Raw genomic sequence first — 16,097 nt, 5'->3', positions numbered from 1 at the left:
AAGTTGAATATTACAAATTCCTTTCACTCAAGAGTCACTATCCACCACAGTCATTGCATTTAGAAAGTTTGTTTGGTGAAATGAATGTAAGTATGTGTTTGGCTGTTCCCGCCTTATCAAAACACTGTCACTACATTTAAGGAGCTTTTATATTACATATGTAGTAGTACATTATTCAGTACCTGTGAGGCATTCAGGTTCCGATTACATAATCATTAAAATCTTTATTCAAAATAAAAGTGAAGTAGTACAAAGAATATTTTGAATTTTTCACATGTACGCATGGTGAAATAATCAAAACTATTTATTCCTTTAATACTGTGTGGTACACCGTAAAATTTTGTTCATAAACTTTGAGTTATTTTCTATAACACTTTCATTAATACCCGACCTGTGGAGTAACTTTTTTGTCGATTTTATGAGAAGTTGTGTACCAATGCAAAGAAAACCTATTAATTTAACTTAAGTTAGGGAGTCTTGGTGTAACTTTAACTTTCGGTGAAATTTTTAACGATGTGAACAAATTTCATGTTTGATGCCTAGCACCTGTGCAAGCTCAGTAGGTGTTGACTATGTCTAGTCATGTGATGTAACCTAAGATCAAAGAGTCTGGGTGTAACTCTAATTCTCTGTCTGTCTGTCTGTCGGTCGGTCTGTCAGGTATGTTGTCTGATGTCATTGTCTCATTTGGGATTTAAATTATATTCCTTACAATTGACAACTCACTCAAGAAGAGTTGCTAGACAATTAAGGCAAACATTTTAATGATTTTGCCCTCATAATGTTTTCTTTAAAGCAATTATGTTATATAAAGTTTTTGATTCTATTCTAAATTTTTGAAAATGTAATTTTTTGCAAAATTACAAGCAAAATTTTGCTTTCTCAATGCATGCTTGCTGATCGCCATCTGAATCACTGAGACAGAATTTCTCACATCAGCAAAAAAACTGAAGAAAATTGCTAAGAAGTTTTATTGTACTAAAAATGATTGTCTGGAGTTATCTACTCATGTAAACAACTATATTTGATAAAAGAATGTATAACTAGAGTAATTCTTCAGATATTTCAAAATAACTCGTGTACCATTACAATAAAACTTTTTTTGCTTAAATCCATTATTTTTTGTCAAACAGAAAGCTCTCACTTATAGTAGCCTACAACTACTGAGTAGGTTTTGAGATCTCAAGCTAAACTTTTTCATGATATATCAGTATGCTTACACTTATCTGCTGTGAATGAACACTACTTGGCTTTGTCATTATGTACATTGATTGAAAGAAAATCTCTTACGCATCTTCAAAGGCTGTGTGACTGAGAGCTGAATACCACATCACATAACACAACTCTCAACCTGTTTTATTTCTTTTTTAATTGTTATCATTGGAGTCACCCACCCTTTTTTATCATTTGCTGATATATTCATCAGTTCAAATTTTACCAGTGGTTTGCTTTTGGGTACATAATTTATGCAAAGTTGGCTAAAATATGCTTTTGATAAAATACATCAAGCTTCAATCTGATGATGGATCTAGACTTTAGACTTGCCCATGACCACTGAAGTATTGAAGGAGATTTTTAATACTCTCACCTGCTTGTTATCATACTTGGTCTTTTTTTAAACTGCCTAAACTTATTTAAAATTTACTGCTATTAATTTTCAACTCAGCCATGCTCTAACTAGGTAAATTGACAGCAGGTAGCAATAATGGAAACAGTTCGTGTTTGTCATTTACCTGCGAAACTGTTTGCACAAACATGAGACTGCTATTTTAAAATGGCAATCATAAAACTGTACACAGCATGCAACTATAGACTATCGGACAGCAGATATTAATAGGTCTGTCTTCTCCTTATTCATAAAGACGAAGATGCGTATATGCGGGTGCATTACTTTCATGGTCACCATTGTCCTAAGCTAAAGATCGTATGTTGCTAAAATATATTGTGGTAAACTAAACTCGTATCTCCGATTTAATAAATGTTTGATTATTTCTTGCACTTTGACAAACTTAATGCTAATGAGTTCTGGTTTAGATTTAATTTTTGATGTCATCCAACTCACTTGATGTTATTGGCTTATTTTTGAGTTAAAATTAAAATCCATTTGATGGACTACTCACTGGAGAATAACTGCCAAGCTATTATGGCAAACATCTCACTAGTTGTGTGAAAGTAATACTTTATGAAGCGAGTGTGTTATAATCTTTTAATTCTTCGTGTCTCCAATCTCGTCTGATGTCATTGTCTTATTTGAGAGTTAGAATTATAATTCATACAATATTTATGTCTGACTCAATAACAACAGCTAACCAATAATCACAAGTTTCTCCCTAATTATGTGCTGGTAATACTTCTTTGAAGTAATTATGTTAAAGTATTTAAAATTATTTTATAATTCTGACATATTTGTTCTTTTGAAAAAGGCAAGCAGTAATTTTTTTCAAAGCATGCTCACTCATGGCCATCTGCATCAATGAGCCAGAGTTTCCTACAGCAAACAACTTTTTACGAAGAACCTTGTGAAAAGTTTTACTGTGATCAAAAAGTATGGTTTGGAGTTATCTACTATTTCGAACAGTTTTGCGTGTACTGATCATCAGTTTGATCAGTCTGTAAAGATAGAGATTGGAGTGGTTCACTCCCTTTGTTTTTTGGCTGTTGATAGGTGTTTAAAATAATTCCTCTTTTGTTGAGCATCAACTCCTGGGTACAACATGGGTCTGCAGTCATTTGAGAATCCGTATTGCAACATAGTGTATATATTTTGGGACTCATTAATTATTGCGTATTATTTCTTGCTGGTGCAGAGACTGCTAGAAGAAAACAAGCCAACTTGATGCAATGTGAAAGATTGCCTACTTCATCACTTATTGAGCATACTTGCAGGTGCAATGTAAATGCTGATGCAATGCAGACAATATCTAGCTAGCCAATGCTTATAGAAGGATTCAAAGAAGGTTGTATTTTGTTTCGTATGACAGGGTAATCGTGTGCTGAGGGTGCTTTGTATTAGGGTTGCTTGATGTTTGCTTCGGCCCAGTTGCTATGATTGGCTGACTAATTGTTGGTGAGTAGATTTAAAACTGATACCACTCTTTGCATGGCTGATGCCAGTCTTAGTACTTCAAGTGCTCTTTCTTTTAACTCAGGTATGATTCAGCCTCAATACTCTTAACATGTGATAATGGTAGCTCTTTATATAATTTTCTTTATTATATATTTTATGTATCCCTGAATCCGACTATTTATGTGTTCAATCATTAGTATAACTAAAGCTGTGTCTGTCTCTCCATCGGTGTTCGCTGCCTGAATCTACAATTAGATGTTAAAAAAGTATTGCATCGCAAAGGATTTGAACTCATGACCTCGTATAAATTAGGATATTTTTAAAATGTGGGCTGAGATTGGGAGCTCTTTCTGACTTGTTACCTTAATGTCTAAATGTGTAAGTGAAACAGGGGACCACTAGCTGACAATCTGACAACTAAGATTTCTGTACTCATAATTTAATATTATTTTTGTAAAAAATCGTAAAGGTGTCGACAGACCTTGCAGAATATTTAGCAATCGAGCTGGTGAGGAGTTGTGCCACCCTTGATATGTTGTGAAACCATTGGAAGACCTCATTAGGATTTTTGTACTTAGACATTTTTAATTAGAAAGTCTTTTAGGTTTTAATGTCTCACAGAGTTCACCGCAGCTTCAATGGCAATTCTCGGTGGAAATTAGATATCATAACTTCATATCCATCGTATGCCTGGGACAATCCACTTGTAAGACTTGCCTACACGGAGCAATTCACTTGAGTTTTCTACAACTTGGTAATTTTAGGAGCACTGCTACTAATTATGTATAAACACCAAAGTCACAAAAGTTTTGAAATATTTTGCACATTTTCTAAAATGAGAATATATTGTAAAACTACATTGGTCATTTTTTAATTTTTTTCGGAAATTTTTCTGTTAAATTGATTTCAGTGAGGTAAAATCTTTTACAAAAATCTAACGTGCTAGTGTAAATTCCAGTGTAATAATAGTGCACTTTAAGGTAATTAAAATTCAGCCATTTCCTTCTCAACTATAGAAATAATGTATATTTTGCTTGTTTGTTCATGAAATTTTCAAAGTATTGTTTGTTAATGTTGTAACTATTATTGGCGGACATGCAAAATCTGGAAGCACCTAAGGTAATTAAAATTCAGCTATTTAATTCTCATCTATAGAAACGATGTGTGTATATGTTTCAGCACTAATTTTATAATCACCATTGAATGGCATACAGTAAGTTGGAGATTGCGTATTGTTAATATTTCTCTGTTGTAAACTCAACTCATTTGTCCAATACCTAGTACCTGAGAATGATTGCTTGACTACTTCTCGCCATTAATCTAAACCAAGGTTGAGGAGTCGTGGTATAACTTTATTTAATTGTGTCTCCCACCTTGTCTGACATCATTGTTTTATTTGGGAGATCAAATTCTAATCCTTGATATTGACTGCTACTCATTGCAAAGCAAATATGGCATCAGTAACTACACGCCGTTAATACTTTGTTTCAATATAATTTGTATTGTGCACATTTTTCACTTTATCGCATCTTGCAAATTACTTTGTTATAAATTTCCACACTGGAAACGCTTTGCTCATAGGTTTATCATCTACTTGCGGTCCAAAAAACTCAATCGTTTTGAGATTTCAGTTACCCCAATGTAAAGCATCAGTACTTGCAACAGCAGAAAAAATACCAAATTAGTTGTTGCTCTGGAGAACATATCAAGAAGCCAGGTTTCAGTTACATCGTTCGTGGCTTGATTGTCTCTGGGTATGATTCTTGTTTTGGGTGCGAGAGGTCTTTGGTTCAAATCCTGGTGGAGCTGAATAATATTTTTTAGATTGAAAGGAAACTTTTAATACGCTTTCTTGTTGTTTTGGAGACACTAAAAAATGTTAGTTTTTTATATTTTTCATAGCACTAGGAGTTTTGTGTATGTTTCTAGCTTTGAATGTATGAGGTCCTGGGTTCGAATCCTGGTCAAACCGATCAAGCTTTATTAAGACTTGGTTCTCTCAATATGTAAAACTAACAATCATTTCAAGACTATTATCTCCATTCAGTTACTCATATTTGTAAAAAAAATTAATTACATGTCTCATGTCTGTTTTGAACTGGAATTGGATAGAACTGAAAAGAAGGACCTTTTATTTTTTTGACGTAACTATGTTATATTCATTTAAGATATCCTTAATTTCTGACACGGTAATCACTCTAACAATTAAAGAATGGTACGTGAATGAATGCCCTCCAAACATTTCCTGCATACATTAAAGGCTTTTCTAACAAAATAGCTACTCAGCTATCATAGCCTGCAAACATTAACTATTTATTAGGATTATAGGCTAAGGTTTGTAATGAAGCACGGCATACGTTCACTTATCTGCTATTAACAAGGGCTACCTGACTCTGTCACTCCGTACACTAATAAAAAAGCTCTCACTATTTTATATACAGTAGGCTATGTGACTAAACACTAAATTTTACAGACGCGTACCTACACACTCTGATAAAAATGCTTTGACATTATTTTTTGCTTTCATATTTTTCATGATGGAAGTTATCCACCCTTTGTGCTTGTTTTTATATAGGTATGAATTCAATCTTTACAAGTGGACAACTTTAGGGTACATCATATTTTTGAAACTTTCTAGGGGAATTTTGATAGATTATAATGTTCTTGAATCTGATGCTAAATTTGAGTTGTTGGGAGAATTGAAAGTTTTTAAGAAAGTAGCATAACTATTAGCTAGTTTAATTGGACTGGCCTATGACTACATAAAATAGCTACATAAAATTTAATTGTGCTCTTGACTTTGTTAGTTTTGCTGAGTTCTTTTCATTTTTCAATCATATTTCCAGTTATTTTAAATTGTTGGTATTTTCTTTAAAAAATGGTTCTAGCTTTTTAGACTGAATAAATCAGGTTTCTGATTGCATCATTATTGGTTTGATGGTCAAAAGATACCATTCTTGTTTAGAGTGCAAGAGGGTGAAGGCTCATATCCTATTTGGCACATCATCCTTTTTTTGCAAAAGTCTCAAAATGTGTCTCAAATAATATATGCTTTGCTTCTCTGGAGAAATTACTAGTCATAGCAAAGTCGTGCTTGCATTAATTGATAACTTGATGGTATAAGACAGGGTTCTCATTTTGAGTGTGAGAGGTCCCGGGTTCAACTCCTGATCAATAATATAGTAATAACAGTATAATATTGGTATAAATGATAGAATTTGAGCTTGATGGTTTAAGAGTATTATTTTTGCTACATGGTTACTAAAGGTCCTGGGTTCAAATCCCAATGAAACCAAAAAAGGCTTATAAGATGTATTTGAAAGTATGTTTCAATATTCAAGTATCTTTTGTTGTTGCTATGGAAACACAACCAACCAATTGGAGTTTGTTTACAATCTTTAGATATCTGATTAATTAAGGCTTGGTGATCTAAGTAAGGTGTGTTTGGCAAGTAATTTCTATCAGGGCCCACATGAGAAACTTGGATTGTCTCAGAGAGCCGTCAACCTTTGATGGCCATTGGATTGTAAAATGTTCTCAATCGAATCTTGAATACATTACTGATAATAAAAAGGGAATAGCACTCTACCAATATTTATATTAGGGTATGTGAAATTGTTGTAAGTCATTATTGAACTGTTATATTAGTTGTCCAAATTTAGTCTAAATTGTGCTACTGAATAGCTTTACATATACACATTTTGGAGTCGTGTGCACTCAGTAAAGAAGGGTTAAAATAAACTTGGCCATGACTACATTGGCAATGATAATGAACTTACACAATTTTTTAGATTTCATCAGAACAAACCAGTATTTTTCTATCATTTACAATTGTTGTTGATGTATGAGATGATCTGATTACCAAAATGTTTCAAGATTAAAATTGATAGAAATTGATCGTGATTAAAACGCTCAAAGATTTCATAATATCATGACTTTTTTATAAACGAAAACAGATAAATAATCATTTAGCAGCTATTATCTCTGCTCACATTGGCACAAGGTTAGATAATTGTGATAGTTTTCAGTGACAGAAGTTGAACAAGAATCATTTGTGTTTTTGTGACCTGTCCTGTATTCATTCTTACTGGTGCCATATTAGTTAGTGAACAAGAGGCTATATCGAGATTGGTAGCATCAATAAGTCAATGCATTCAGTGTTCTGCAGGTTGTAGCTGGGTCAAAACATTTCTGGTTCCCTTCATCCAACTGGGGAATAATTTCTCAGCTTAACCATAACAACGGGTTTTGAACCAATCAGGACGTAGCAGGGCTCAGCGTGATGTATGATACGCAGCGCTAGGTAATAAACCAGGGAGGAATAGTCTCCGCCTCCTCTACTTTGAGGACGCAGCTATCTGTTGTGGGCTTGATGTGATTGGCTGAAGCTTTCTTTCTGATTTCAAAACAATAGCCTGCTTCTGTTGTTAGTGGGAACGTAACTGCGGATCTACGTGAAGTAATGTATATTATCGATTCGGGAATAAGATCTGCATTCAATGGTGAGATTTAACAATGTAACATTTTCCCTCTGTTGTATTTAGTGCTTGAATCCGATTGCTAATAAGCAGTCTACATAAGGATTAGTGGTGATCTAAGAGCTTGCCACGTTATTACTAAGTTCCACAATGTTTAAAACTGAAATGCAAGGATGTCCTTTGGCTTGCAATGTACACTAGGACATGACGAGCAACATGATATACAGCAATCATCATCTCAAGAAAATGCTCATCGATTGTTTTACGCATTAGAATACATAATGCTAAATAAATTATGTTGTTTTAATCTGAAAGAACTGAAAATATTTATATAATGAACCTGTCAGATATTCTTTTCTCCCAGTTTGGCATGAAATGTTCTTATGTGCCGATGTAACATGGTTGTGGAACATGTTTGCGTCATTCATGCATTGCTTGTAGGTCTTTGGCTTCTATTAAATCCCAGCACACTTTTAGTTCTCTATAAGCTCAATCAAAGTAATAATTGTCTTGTTTATTTAAAATAAAAAGAGAACATATAAAATAGCCTTGAACTTATCTTCAATGTGGGAGTCTACTAAATGAAGTCAGCTCAAAACCTTGGGACCAAGCATACTAATTTTATTGATAAAATGGCAGGGTGTAGCGTTTTCCTGTTTGCTAAATTGCCAAATTTAAATAATTTTATTCTGTTATTCTTTCACACCAGTGGCAACGATAATAACAATACTATTCACCTGGTTTACTAGGAAGTGAAACAACAGTGCATATATAACATGTTGACATTTTTTACCATTGTCAGGCAGCGGGCTTAGAGTCTGATCTAACTGGAGGATGCCTGGCCGTGCCAGGCATCCCCTATTTACGGCAATGTATTTGCAAATAATTCCAATGCATTGCAAATAAATTCGTGCAAATTACTACGCTAGTTGGAAATTTTTCATGTTATCAGTATATGCCAGCTTGATATGTGTGAAAAGTTAGTACTGGAATTAATCTGCTCTCAATAATTGTTGAAATCCAATGAAGGTTAGCGTATTAAAAAAGTTCCAACTGCGGCTTGCATATTTTTTTCAGCCGAAATTTATGAAAAGAAAAATAGTTTGATTATGAGCTGGGCATACTTGAAGCTTTAGATGGCACGAACCACTCATCGATTTTAAGCTCTTCGTGTAACTCACATAAAATTACCAATATTATATACCTAAAGCTAGGTAATGCAGATTGATATGCCTGTATAGTAATCGTCTTTAACTAAAATTTTGTGTCATTGTTGCTAGTCTTTGTTTACGATTGCTTGGATATTTTGCCATTTAACAATTTTTACCACTGTTGCATGGAGCTCCTAAGTTGTACCAAAGAGCAAATTGCCAACTATCCACAAATTTACACAGTAACATATAGAGTACCCGGTTGAATGACAAGAGTTGCCCTTTAAATTAACAATTGTAAATGCTGTACAGAGTAGATGGCAGGCTTTAGACTAGTTTCTGTTCATAAATAAGAATATCAGAGAGAATTGCTATTTTTACAGTTTTTGACAGACTGCACAACTATGAACACTCTCAAATTAAACTACATGTTGACAGGTCATTCCAAGATTGATAGACTTCTACATGTATGTCTGAGTGTTTCTCAAATGTTAAAAGATCTGAAACAAGTTTTGTATTGTTACATTAACAAGTTTTCGCTTGTCTATTCATTTTTATGTCACAAATTTAAATTATCTGTCTATGCTACTTGTGAATTTCTACACACAAATTTGAAATTAATTAAAGTTTTCAATGGCTTTTGTCTAAAATGACTATAAAACTTATGAATGTTAATCAATCATTCTAAATGAGGAATATTTACTTATTAGTCTATATAGAGTGGATACGGTATATTGAAAATCGACGACTAAATATATTGGAGCCGGAGACAATCACATGCGCAAAAACTTGGGATTGTACGCATGTGATTGATCGGAGTGGTGGTTCACTCTTGTAATCCAACTGCTTGGAATCTAGGTTTGGTAGTCGGAGACAATCACATGCTTTTACGCATGTGGTTGTCTCCGACTCGAATATATTTCGTATTGTATATTTGTGTATGAGTCGACAACGATTGCTCATTTTCACTTTCGAGTCAATGGAAATCACGTGAATTCGATGACGATTGAGTGCTTTTGCATTCGAGCAAAAGCTGCTACCGCTCGCTTTTGCCTTTGGGTCGATGGCAATCGCGCGTTTTCACCTTCAAGTCGATAACAATCACACGCTTTCTCAGCCGCGTCGCGTGCCTTCGATTCGACGACATTCGCACATTGGCTCGTCCGAGTCGACATCTATCGCGTATTTTCATAGTGTTGACACTTTTGTTACCATAAACTAAAAATTTATAACTACTTTATATGTTAAAATAGAATTTGTAGTTTTTCTATTTTTTGCATAAGTGTTATTTCTGTCTGTAGAAATGGCCTTCCTGGATATATACAGCCATAGTAGATATCTAAGAAACTTCTATTCACCAGAAAGAATCTGTAAACTATGGTGCTACAATGAGGTAGATGACAACCTGATCCAGTCGAAACCAACGTCATCAGTACAGGTGGGTCAGACGTTGATGCTGTGTTCTATAAGAACAATTGTTACCATACCCTTGGACACTTATGTATTCGCCTCATCTAACTTTCGCGTTTTCGCGGAGTCATCCTCTTGCGAAAATTTCATGTGCGAAACTAAACTATCATAACGAACGAGCGAAAACACGAAATTAAATAGCTTTGTTCATTGATAGTCAGGCCTGTATTCACTGGTTGCGAGTTAAGGCGGCTAATGCTAGGCGACTAGTTATGAAGACCTAGGGTGTGGGGGGCAGTGTAAGCCCCCACAGGTTTCTCTCATGTCGGGCCTCAGCCGGGCCTTTCGTGTGAAGTTTAAAAATTTTTTATCGGAAAGTATCAACATTTTTTTATTTTTTAAGATTTGTTTTGTTTTAAGTGATGAGACTGACAAGATGTTTTTAAATTAAAATAGGCAAAACTTGACCGCAGTTGAAACGCTCAGAAAAAAGACATCTTTTTCTTTTGAGCGTTTTAACAAAGATCAATTTTGCGCATTTTATTTTAAGTTTATTCGGAGGTTTTTACGCTTTCAATGGGACATGGCCAAGCGGGTGTTTGGTAAAACTTGATCTTTTGCAAACCTTTATAAAAGTCGTTAACAAGGATATTTTGCCAGGTGATGCTATATTCTCGTAAATGGCCTCTCATAGCTTAGTCAAGTCTAAAACAGTTTCCTACGTTTGTATCTTAAATTTCTCATACGTTGAGACACTCGTGTGTCAAGGTATAACTGTTTACTCATGTTTACACGAATCTCACGTATAAGTCGATAAGTATTTTTGAAACAAATTTTACATTATAGTTATTACCTTTGCATTTGCCGACTCTAATATTCTAGAATGTTCTGGAATAATTATATTTTGAATCTGAATCTAATTCTGTTATTACCGAATAAAAAGAAACTTTAAAAATTTAAACTTTTTCCATTCAACCCAATAAATAGAGTTCCTCGACACGTCTTGAACAAGCTTTGATATGACACACGGTATTATTTGTGTAATGGCTGCACACTGCAACTGGAGTTGTACAGTAGTACAGCAAAGTGTTTCAGTATGGCAAAGAACTTCAGGGTGTGGCATCAACAGGTTTTACGGAATACTTAATTACGTCACGGTAAAGATAATAATTTAATGGCAAAAGAGTTACTACTTTATCACTATTAACTATTCCATATTGTATATTCCTTTTTATATTCAGAAGATCCTATATTCCAGATTCTATATATATTAAGAAGATGGTCTCTCTTCTTGGCTACATGCCAATTGACCTAGTTAATCAGTGGCTAATAGAGATAGATATTGTTGCAGTAGTAGCAGTGGCTCACTTGAGAAGACGTTATGTCAGACACAATGTTTCAGCTGGTAACAGAAGCTACTAATGCTCTCAGCATGAATTTTAACTATTGTACTTCTGCGCTAAAGTTGAAAAAGAAAATATGTAATTATGCATAAATTTACAATTTCAAAATGTGATGAGAATTGGTTTCTACAACAACATTCCATTTAATTACATTAAGCTATTAGCTGTCATGGGCAATGGTCTGATGATATCTGCTGTAGGAATCCATAAGCAAGCATTATGCACAATCTCCTCAATGATCCTAGTTTTTAACTTGTCCTGGCTGTTTGCCAATGTTCTATTAATAGACTAGGATGCCTGATTCTTGATCTGGCTGACTTGATCTATCTTGGCTGTTTATAGCCGAGTTGAATATTATGTAGTGCACCCTTGAGATAGGATGTTGGTCCGTTCCAGGGTTGGCATCGTATGGTGAAAAATTTGCATGTAGGGGTATAGAGACCATTGTTATTATACAATGCAAACATCCCCTGGTAAAAATTGCTTAAACTTCATAAAATTGTGTACACATTAACAATTAGCAACAAAGTAGTATGTTAACTTTAGTAATTATATTTACCTACAGTAACTGTATTGTATTTAGGGTATTTAATGGTTATGATCTGCAATAAAATGCAAAATTATAATGCGTGTACCAAATGCAGTACGTACGGTAAGGAGATCTTACCTTCAAAAGGTACGCATAACATAAACTTTGAATTCACTCTTAGTAAGTTTAGCTTACTAAACCTACACGACACTGAGGGTTCACTGTAGTTTCTCGTTAAACTCTCTACAGTCATACCATCAATTTACTTCTGTCCTGAATTGCATGTTGGGCCACTCGTATGTCCGGGTATGACTGTATTATAATTATAATCATGTCACTTTTTGTTCTTATCACAGGTGAATCTACAGTTATACCGCGTTAAAATAGTATTTGTAGTATTTTCTATTCCGTTTTTGCAGATGTACTCATCTTGTCTTTTAAAATCATCTCCCCTGAATATATGTAGACGAGGCGGAGCTCTATCAAGCCTCTGTTTTATTGAAGATATCTACAAACCATGAGAATATCAGGGAGATAAGAAACTAACGTCATCTGTAGAGGAATGTCAGCAGATGATGCAGCCTGAAGATAGCGGTTAGTTTGTACTCCATGGAAGGAAGTAGGCTGATAGCATGATTAAATTAAAATCATTACAAAAGAAATGATGCTAACATAGTTTTACTAGCGCATGTAAGGAAGCAGTATGCATGACTTGCACATGACTTGGTTAGTGTCAGACCATATCCTATCGTTACTATTGTTACATGGCTCACTTAGTGTGGGCATCAGTATTGTATGCACTTGTGTGCATTCACTTAGTATTTGTATACACTGACTGGAAATCAATCGCTGTATGTTGCCAAAATCCTAGCGTAATGTTACAAGCCTGCTGGGCTATGTGATAGAAATTTTGAGAAATCCTAGACGACTTCAGGCTTGTTGCTAGTGCTTTATAAAATTGTGACATAATATATATGTGGTAATAATAAAACAATAAATAATAGTATATAAAATTAGTAGCTAAAAATTCCAGGTCACACAAACTGAACTGCTGATTTAGTCAATCGCAGTTCGTTTGCAGGGGATTGAAGATATTGGTCACAGTAAAGGGTCAATGGAATGTAGTGAACTTTTTTATCTAGCACTCCCTTTTCATTTATTTCTGTTATCGTATATTTATCGCTAATTTTATCAAATTTCAGATCAGAATTTTTTTTAAATGGGTGATGCTGGACATTGATATTTCATGCTATTCACTGTGCCATTTTATATTCTAGTGAAACAGTAAACAGCTCTCTAAAAAAGCTAGGCTAGTCTCTTGGCTACATGCCAGTTGACCTAGTTGGCCAGCAGCCAATAGGAATAGATACTGTTGTAGTAGTGTTTGCTAGCTTGAAAAAACTTCGTGTCAGGCACAATGTCTCAGCTGGTAACATAACCTTCTGTTGGTCACAGCATACATTTAAAAAAAAAACTTGTGGATATCCATTTATATCACTAAATTTCCATGACTCAGTTGATCTGTGAGTTTGTATTATTCACAAGATTGAAATGACCAAAACCAGCCAGTCAAGCTAATTTTGTTACTCGCAAATTTTTGCCGAATGTTTCATGTTACGAAGGATGGAAATGGCACCTGAAAATGATGTGCAAGAAAATGCAACGCAAGCTATTCCATTTTAAATCTTTTTGAATTTTAGTTCCAATTTTAAATGTCTGCTGCGAAGTGAGACCAAAGTGTGACGCCATGTCCTCTGGTATAGATAGAATTCTTAATCTTTGGCGATCCTCATCAATATTGGCAATATTAAAGTAGACTATATTGCTTTGGCCAACTTTCTCGTATCCCACTGAGTTTAAGATAATGATTTTCAGTTGTTTCTCCAGCTGTAGAACTGTTCCTATAAGTGTTCAATTTGTGTTCATCCGGATTGTTGAATATTGAACCTGGCCATCCTTGTCAATGTTGTCAGTAACCCTCGCATCTTGTCCAACGATCCGAAGTTTTTAAACCTTTGTTAAAAATATCTAAATAAGCTCATAATACAATGATATTTGGTGAAACACTAGTAAAAATGTTGTGCAACCCAAAGCAAAGGTCATCAAGCAGAAAAAAGCAGTACTTCACCACTATTCGGGCTAAAACTATAAAAATTTGTACGGTTTTAAAAACTCATAAAAATATCTACAATAGCACCATATCCATTGAGTGCGAGTTTTTCGTCATTTCATGGCTCAAACTAAACTGGAAAATTATAGTTTTATCATAAAGTTCTTGATTTGCATCACAGTCAACTATGACCTACCAATACACGAATCGTATCAATTTTTTCGCTATATCGTTCCAATAAAAATTGTTATTTTAATGAAAGGACTGGATAAAGATTATTGAAAACGGTTATAAATGGAAGAGAAATTTCTGGTCTAATGCCTTACGCAACAATTCATTTGATAGGTTTACGCCGCTACTTAGAAATGGCATTTGTAAACCAAGTCCGTTAGGGTTTCTGACTTGCTCCAAGCAAGGCTGGAATACCGGCAGTTTGGGTTTAAAGCGTTAAAAGTCAAAGTACTTTTTTGTTCCATTCAGTATTAATTAGAAATTTTTACTTAGACACTTCTAGCCAGTCATGACAAAGCAGGAGTAAATATTAAGCGCTCCAAGTACATACACACAAGTGTTTATCACTAGAGTCAGCTGCAGCGAATTCAAAGTCAGCAAATTCTATCCATGTTCCTCCAATGTACTTTAGTCTTTACTCAACTCACATGACTTCCCTTTGTGATATGCCTGATGTTAGTAGAATACTATCCAACCAGCCTGATCCTTCTAAACTAGTAGAACATTAATTACTTCTCAATTTAATACTTTTAACTCAGTTGAATTTAGCTTGTCTGGTAGTATTGTGTAGGAAAAGGTAAATTTTAACAAAAAGTTTAGTTAAGATAATGTTCAAAAGGAAATTCCTCAGCCGTCTCTCCGTGTTGTTATACATAGTATTTTACCTGTAGACTCTTTAGTTGATATTCTGGATAGGCCTCTGTTATTTCCATAGAAACACAATAGTCACAATACCATGAATGTTTACTGCAGATTTTCTCAAGTCAAACTCGCTTGCATAGCTGATTCTATGTGTTGTTGAATTCCTTACATATTTGTAAAATTTGAACAATGACGATTAGTGAAGTATTATTTCGTAATGCTCGATGAGATGGTGCAGTGATTTCCTATGTTCGTTGTTTGTAGGTACAGGAGTGCAGTGATAGGAATGTCTCACCTCTGCTACACATCTGGTTGTATTCACCTTGATCTCTACTATTACTTTTATAGATCGTTTTGACACAGACTGGAGGTGAGTGAAGACCTCATGGATATGTTAGCAGTTTGAGGCTTACACTCCCATCTCACTAGTAGTAGGTAGCCTTTTCAACTAGGTATGGCTACTGATTTTGGCACTAATCCAAACATCGTGTGCCAGCCTTCTATAAATAGCCTAGGGTGAGTTAATTATAGGTCTCCATACAGGGATAGTGTAGGGACACCAGGTGTGCCAGTGCAGAAGGCTATGCTGTGCCTACAAGCAGATACGTTTCCATTGGGTGCTGTGGTAGAGTGATGGTTGTGTGAGGCCTCATGGCAATGCGTGTCTATGTATAAAGTACCAGAAAAACAAGGCCTTATCACACTGCACAGGTGTGACTAATTTTTTGAGTTCAAGGAAACTGCCTGCAAACAAATAACGCTATCGTTTCTTGTAGTGTGACCCAATCGCAGACCCCATTTTCTAATAGCAAAATATCTATCAGAAATATCTTAACCCGAAGTTGAACAATTTAATTTAAACCACCAACAAAAAGTTTAAGACAATGCTTTCAAATTTTTCCTCTCAAATTGAAAATTAAGCAGGAATATTGTTCTGTGATTTCTGAGTAAAATAATAACTGACTTCTTTCTTTGTTCTGAATGATAGACTAATATCCTAAGAATATGTTGGCATAATTTTGGCGGAATTTTTTTACTTTGTGATCCGTGATCAATGATCCTGTGTAGGTACTAAG

The sequence above is a fragment of the Watersipora subatra genome, chromosome 5, assembly GCF_963576615.1.
Source record: "Watersipora subatra chromosome 5, tzWatSuba1.1, whole genome shotgun sequence".
In the NCBI taxonomy this organism is placed as follows: Eukaryota; Metazoa; Bryozoa; class Gymnolaemata; order Cheilostomatida; family Watersiporidae; genus Watersipora; species Watersipora subatra.
This window is presented reverse-complemented; position numbering follows the sequence as displayed.